Here is a 7,500-nt window from a genome sequence, read left to right on the forward strand (position 1 = left end):
TCCCCCCTGCCCGGCCGCACCCCCCCCCGCGGCGCCCAGCTCGGCCCCGGCTCCCCCCAGCTCGGCCCGGCTCCCCCGACGCCTGGTGCCCGCCCCTCCCGCGCTGCCCGGGGCGCGGCCTGGGGGAGGCCTGGGGAGCCGCCAAGGCCCAGCGCCCGCGCGTCTCTCCTTTGCTCTCCGAGCCGGGGGCCCGAGAGACGGGGGACGGGGCCAGAGCCTTCCCTGCCCGCACGTTCCCCCCCCCCCCCCCCCCGGCCCCGACCCAGGCGCCCCGGCAGCGGCCGCGAGACAAGTCCTCCCGCAACCAGGGCGGCTGGAGGGGGCGGAGGGGCGGAGGGGGCCCGGGTGCTCGCCCCCCGGGGCCTCGGCTCCAGGGCCAGGCTGCCAAGGGGGGCTGCGGGGGAGGGGGCGCCTATTGCGAATTTTCTGCGCTTTGGGATACCAGGCCGATTTGTTGAGAATTGTCTGTGAGGACGGTCAGGGGGGAACAAGAGGGAAAAAAACACGAGTCGAGGGTGGAGCCCCCTGTACGCGAAGGTTCAGCAGCTTGGAGAGCCCGGGGGAGGCGGCGCCATCTCCGCCCCGCCGCGTGCTCCGGGTCCCGGGGGAGCGTCACGCTCGGGGTCCAGGGTGAGCCCGCGGCCGGGCGGAGTCCGAGGCCTTCGGGGCAAGTCCTGCTGCGGACAACGACCGCATCTCGTTTGCTCCCCGGTTGCTGTGACGCGCAGGCCTGTGCCGGGCCGGGGCAGGGGCTGCGGCGGGGGCGGGAGCTGCTGCAGGGCCGGAGCGGGGGGGGTGGGGGGTGGGGGGTGGGGGGGGTGGCAGGAGCTGCGGTGGGGTGGGAGCAGGAGCGGGAAAAGGGGCGGGGTCCTGGGCAGGCCGGAGCGGGAGCAGGGGTGGGACGGGAGCTGCTGCAGGGCCAGAGCGGGGGGGGGGGGGGGGGGGCGGGGGCGGGGGCTGGGGCGAGGCGGGAGCGGGAGCTGGAGAGGGCTGGGAACTGAAACAGGGGTGGGAGCAGGGGCGGGAGCTGCGGCGGGAGCAGGGGCGAGGCCGGAGCGGGAGCTGGAGGGGGAGCGGGGGGGGGGGTGCAGGACGGGGGGCGGGGAGACGGGGGGGGGGGAGGAGAGCGCGGCTGCGACGGAGGCGGAGGCCGCGGTGGCGCGCAGGGCCGCAGACGGGCCACGTGGGCGACATTCCGCTGCCCACAGCGCCCCGACCTCCTCGCATGTCGTTAGAGATTTTAATAAAACGGTAGCGACGCAGCACAGCCCGAGACAGACTTTCAGGGTCTTGGAGCGGCGGGGATCCGATCCCAAGTGATGTGCACGTGGCCGATCCAGGCAGTTCTTAAACGGTTTCCGTTTCCCGTTGATGCGGAGCGCACGTCGCTCAGATCCAGTCACTACCGTAAGCATTAAAAGGGCAGTTTGTTCACGTTACTCTGATATGTCATCACTTTTCAGGGTTATTAGAAAAGGAAACATGGTCGATACCTGTGAGTTACAGTCAGCTCAGCAGGCGTTTAACCATTGAAGGTGTGTGCCCTTTCTAAAGACAAGGCGCTGTGCAAGCAGTAACTTTATGTCTAGGGTAAGTAGGAATTGTTGTCCTTGGTGGGAGCCAATAAGCACCTGGAGGTTTACACATGATCCTGCCTAGGTTAGAGAGCTTTATTCAGATTATTCACTTTTTTTTTTTTTTTAACTATTTTAGTTTTGAACAGTTACTATGCGATTAATTTCTTGGCATTCATTTTGAGTCGTTTAGGGAAATGTTTATATTTCATTGCCACCACAGATCCGGTCCTGCCTCCTCTATGAAGTCTTTTCTGGCCACAGGCTGTCTTCTCTAATCAGGGTTTTACTTGCTTTCTCGACCATTAATTTGTCACTTTCTACTTTGCACTGTAATATCTTTGGCCTCTGCGTGTGTTACATCCACAGATTTTTCAGTTGTCTGAAAGTCAGGCATTTATTTGAAATTTCTTTAAATCCCCCAATTCTTCAAGGGTCTTTCATTCATTAACTTTTTTTTATTATTATTACTGAAGAGTAGTTGACATACAATATTTTATTAGTTTCAGGTCTGTAACATAGCAATTCAATACTTATTTACATTATAGAATGATCACCACTCGTTAACTTTTAGTAGGTTTGCAACATTAAATTTCCTTTTCACATAATATGATTTTTTCTATGTGAATATCTCTCCGTATTTTAACTCATAGCATATTCTGATAATGCAAAGAAGATACTGAGTAAATTGAAAATTCCCATATTTTACCATCTTAAGCCATAATTTGAAGTAGTCAAATACTACAAACACTAGCAATGAAAATCAGTTATTTATGTATTTATATGTAGATTTTCTGAATAAGTGCATTGCAAGTGCGTCAAAAATAATTAATCATCTAGATAACAACCTATCTGGAAACCAGCCTGGCATTCAGCTTGCCAGCTACATAATGTTCATTGATTTACCTGTCAGGTTCTTAAACTATAAAATTAAAGAATTTGGGATCTTAAGAATCATGGATACCAAGAACTCCTAAATTTTACATCCTAAAAAAATCATCTCCAGTGATCTATTGTCATTTTGTGTGCATTTGACCAATATTTATTGAGTACATACAGTAAACTAGTAATTTTAATAAGTCACGGAACTCCACAGTGAAAAAAAGATTAGAGTTCACATTTTTTGTGTGTGAGAGAGAGAGAGAGAGAGTGTGTGTGTGTGTGTGTGTGTCTGTATGCATATGTGTTGGAGCAGGGGTTGTTAGTGAATATATAAGATGTCAAGTTGTTATAAATAAGCAAAGAAAAATAAAGGTATGTAGGGGATACAGGTTAATGGTTATGGGTACTGATTTACACACATGGGTAGAGAAGGACTCTCTAATGAGGCTACATTTGAGAAGAGGCATAAATGAAGTAAATTTTGTTACCCCAGGAAACGAAGTTCCATGAAGTGTAAGCAGCAAGCACAAAATCTTAAGAACAATTTTGCTTGGTATGAGTAAGGAATAGTAGGTGACCTGATACTATCTGAGCAAGGGGAAATGTGGCAGCTATATACAGTTGGAGAGGTGGGCACCTATCTGATCATAGGGTCTTGCAAGACAAATAAAGAAATACAGATTACGTTCTGATTATGATGAGATGTCTTCTCTGATCAGAGTTTACCTTGCTTTCTCTACCATTACTTTGCCACTTTCTACTTTGCACTGTAAAATCTTTGCTTATGAGTGTATTACATCTACACTATTAGACTCAACTTAGCAGGTATTTGAAACATTAAGTAGATGGGCTCTTTTTCAAAATGCCATATATGTAATTAAATCATATTTAGGACTTTGAATCTTAGAGATTAGCCCCCAAATACTAAGACAAGTCATTTGTTAATCATTGTCATTGTCTTATTGTAGGTGCTAGTGGCACTGGATGAGTCTTGCGGAACTTCAGAAGGGCTTGGTGACCTTAAGGCCCACTGGGTGGTGCCAGTAGCGACTACTTAGGCTCTCAGCCATTTGGTAGCTCACTTTGAATCCTTCACATGGCGTCATGCAGCTACATTTTCACAGGTCACCTTCTTTAGTCTGTCCGATGAAGTAAAAAGCTCTGAAGACCAGATATTCTCCAGGTTTAAGAGACATTGCTGCCAACTGCAACTTCCACTACCAAATAAACATAAATAAGTAAGTAGCGGACTTGAAAATCGACTCTTTTGGACCAGTTGTCCCATTCTCAGCAATAAGCTGTGGAACAAGGCCCAGTCCTCTGTATTTGGAGCTTCTCCCAGTGATAGGGGAGAAAATTTGCAGCAAGGCATTCATGTCAAAAATCAAGGTAAACTCTTCTCCAGTTCCAATGACAGAGTCTGGGACACATAGCAAAAGCCCCAGTGAGACTAGAAAGCAGAAAACCAGGGATTCTTGGGAGACAAGATCATAGCCACAGTAAGTGTGACAGCAACATTCCGTCATTCATTAAAAGTCATTGAATGGCTGGTATGTACAGGCACCTGGAGATACTGTGGGTGCAGTGGTGACCAAGGCAAAGTCACTATCCCTTGTGGACCTGCATCCCTCCCCCGATCCCACCCCCACTTCCCTACCCAAACGATTTCAAATTAGTCCTAAAAGAGAAAAAGCTTGCATGAAGGGATTGGTAGTTCCTGTTCTGGAAGGAGGGATACAGTTTCTGAAGAAACAGAAGGCTGGCTGGTATATTTGTTCAAAGAACGGAAAGTCAAACTACTTTGTGATCATATTAGCGCAATAGCTGTTAAGTTTTACGTGTATATTCGAATCCCTGGGAGCTTTAAAAAACATCCCAAAGCCTAGTTTGTACTCCAGATGAGTGCGATCAGCTCTCCAGGATGGATGGGTCTCAGGCCTGAGGAATTTTTCAAGCTCTCTGGGTGATATGAATATGCATCCAAGATTGAAAAACCGCTGCAGTAGCTCAATGTTTGACGTTTGTTCTCCGGGGCATTTTCCTAGGCAGGTATACACTCCAGACCATATGCATGTGTGTACATTTGCATGTATGCATTTCCATACGTGTGTTCCTCTTCATATGGTGCGCTTATAATGTGAAGCAGGGATTATCTGACTGGAAATAGATTTAGGGGCCTTTGGTTTGCTAAACAGATCCAAGCTCTTCGGTAATCTGTGGCAATTTGGTATAATAACAAATCATGTTTGATATCACTGCAGGAAGGAATCCACCCGAGGCTATGCAAACTCCACGTGATAATAATAATAATAATAATAGTAGTAGTAGTAGTAGTAGTAGTAATAAATCCAGGGTTAGTTTCTGACAAGAAACTGCATTAAATCCAGGATCATATGTACTACTCTCATTTATTTTCCTATGAAAAAACCAGCATAATCTCTCAAAAGTTAGACTGATAGGTGAAACTCTTTTGTTACTATAACTGTCATTCAAATATCAGATGTTGATACTGTTTATCAAGCAAACATGTTTGCCACAGTACTTTCTTGCTGAACTCCTCTTTCTTGCTTGAGATTAATAGAGGTATGAAAATAGTTGACGCACACCAGTGGCACCAACACCATCCCCTGACCAGCACTGCTGTGCCTCTGTCTCTTCTTCCAGTCTCGCATACCCCAGGACTGGCTGTAAACCCAGCCAAAGAGACAAAAGCATCATCTTGAGGAGCTTAAAATGAATTTGGTCTCATAAAACAGTAAGAGAATGGGCCACTGAAGTCCTCTGCCTTTAGGGGCATATATATTTCTTAGTGTGGGGTAGAAAACCAAATCAACATTAAATTACCTCTGTGTAAATAAATGATATGGCCTCAATAATTAAGAAACTTGAATCAAAACATGGCCTGACGGGGGCTTGAGGGGCACCTGGGTGGCTCAGTTCGTTAAGCCTCCGAGTCTTGTTTACAGCTCAGGTCATGATCTTGGGGTCCTGGGATCAGCCCCAAGTTGGGCTCTTTGCTCTGCATGGAGTTTGAGATTCTCTCCCTCTCTCTCTGCCATCCCCTGCCCTGTGTGCATGCACGCTCTCTCTCTCTCTCTCTCTCTCTCTCTCTCTCAAATAGATAAATAAAATCTTTAAAAAAATCAACAACAACAAAAAAACCATATTGCCTGCTATATGAAAGATTCAGATTTACTTCTAGATCAACTGACATACATCTTTAAATCCTTTCATGGTACAAAACCTTTAAGCAGTTTAATTCTCAGCATCTCTCCTCATCCTTTGAGTAGGATCCAGTGTAATGATGTTACTATCAAATCTAGGCTGAGCGTGCTAATTATTCATCTAAAAGATGTCAGGATTTCATCGTGTAATTACAATATTTTGCTCTTAAAATGATTTCAAAAGTTGATTCCACCATATTGTCTCTATTGCTTATGGTTTTTATTGTTGCTTTTTTGTAATAAAAAAATGGGACTCGAAAAAAAATGGGACTCAGTGTATTGATATTATTTTGGGATGCGTGGCAAATAGTCCTTTTAACAGTATATAAGCATAATAGACCATACGGGGGTTTATTGCTGAAATTTCAAAGTCTGTTGCTCTTGGCTTCTTGATCTTTTTACATTTGTGTGAAATAAAGAGCCTGTGACCAGTTTTATTTTGTTGTTGCTACGACTGCCAGATATAGCAAAGCTAAGACATGTTGCTTTGAGTTATGTCCTAGTAGTTTTTGTTAGTATTGTAATTGAGCCTCTCCACTTTTCGTTCAGTCGAGTGGCTCTGTGGATATCTTGATTTTATTCCCTGTTAAACATGGTCATAAATATCCAATCGAGAAGAACTGTGTACAATAGTTATTGCTTCTGTGGTTATGACATGGGTTCATTCTAGGGCTAAGATTTCTTTTTTATTAGTAAACATTTTCCAAAATTTGATTACATATGGGTCATCCCGACAAAAAAAAGTTCACAGACCAAATATGTCTGAGGCACATGCAACCAACCAAATCACAGCCAAAGCAACGTCTGGTGGTCCATCCTTCCGTCAGCTTCCATCATCTAGTTAACAAACGAGTATTTATTAGATTCTACAGACCAGCACTTCTCAATTTTAATGTGTATACAGGATACCGGGGGATCTCATGAAAATGCAGATTCTGATTCAGAAAGTTTAGAGTGGGGCTTGAGATTCTCCTTTTCCAATGATGTCCAGAGATACCAAACTGCTTGTCCAAGGCCCACACCTTGAATAGAAAGAAGCTAGGGAACTAGGCTTGAAACCTAGATTCTTAGGCTCTGTACCTCACTTACTAAGTGGGACTAAATTGGAATCGCCACAGAAATATGATTATTTTTTACTTTCTCTATTCCGTTGTAAAGCAAAGTCATAAACCACAAACGGGTTTGTTGAGTTATGTAACTAACTCAATAGGGTAGGTCAGAGTTCAATTTCAAATTATTGTTTCTAATATCTCTTAAACCCTGAAGGAATTCAGCACTGCTGAAGAAGAGGCCTTTAAAGGGGAGGCCTGCTTGGAAGAGTGGTGCTCCATCAGGAAACACCTTTTTCTCTTACGTGTCCCCCTCAATCCACCGTAGACCGTGTCTCAGAGCAAGGTTTCAGGTGTGCGGCCACTGTGAAAGCTGTCCTCCCAGCCCTAAGCATTACTGTGTGCCCAGAGCGTTTGAGAGCCGGCTCGAGTCTGAGGCAGTGTTCCTAGGGCAGATGATGGCAACACGCCCAATGTTACTTAATGTAAAAGGAAACTTCTAGTAGTCTATCGTATGGAGGGACTCCAGTTTGCTTAACCGTATGCCTAACATTGGCATCTTAAGTTACGGTATTTTCCAAGTGTCCTGGTACATTCATACTGTATGAGCACCTTTATGCATAAATCTTTGTCCCATTTTGTGTTTCCTTAAAATATATCTTAACAGATGATATATTTAAACATGATTATTTTAAGGCTATCATTACATAGTAAACAAAGAAATTTTGCCAATTTATAATTTTAGTGAGAACCTGTAGAAACTTATCTTGT

General features: G+C 45.5%; 1 long non-coding RNA gene across 1 annotated transcript; it reads left to right on the forward strand.

The window, feature by feature from the left end:
• Window positions 1–1,463: 1,463 nt before the first annotated feature.
• Window positions 1,464–5,945, forward strand: LOC140599096 (uncharacterized). The gene is made up of 2 exons (XR_012001825.1): window positions 1,464–1,590; window positions 3,425–5,945. It is a non-coding gene; the product is annotated as an uncharacterized lncRNA (long non-coding RNA).
• The last annotated feature ends 1,555 nt before the right edge of the window (window positions 5,946–7,500 follow it).

The sequence above is a fragment of the Vulpes vulpes genome, chromosome 5 (genome assembly GCF_048418805.1).
Source record: "Vulpes vulpes isolate BD-2025 chromosome 5, VulVul3, whole genome shotgun sequence".
In the NCBI taxonomy this organism is placed as follows: domain Eukaryota; kingdom Metazoa; phylum Chordata; class Mammalia; order Carnivora; family Canidae; genus Vulpes; species Vulpes vulpes.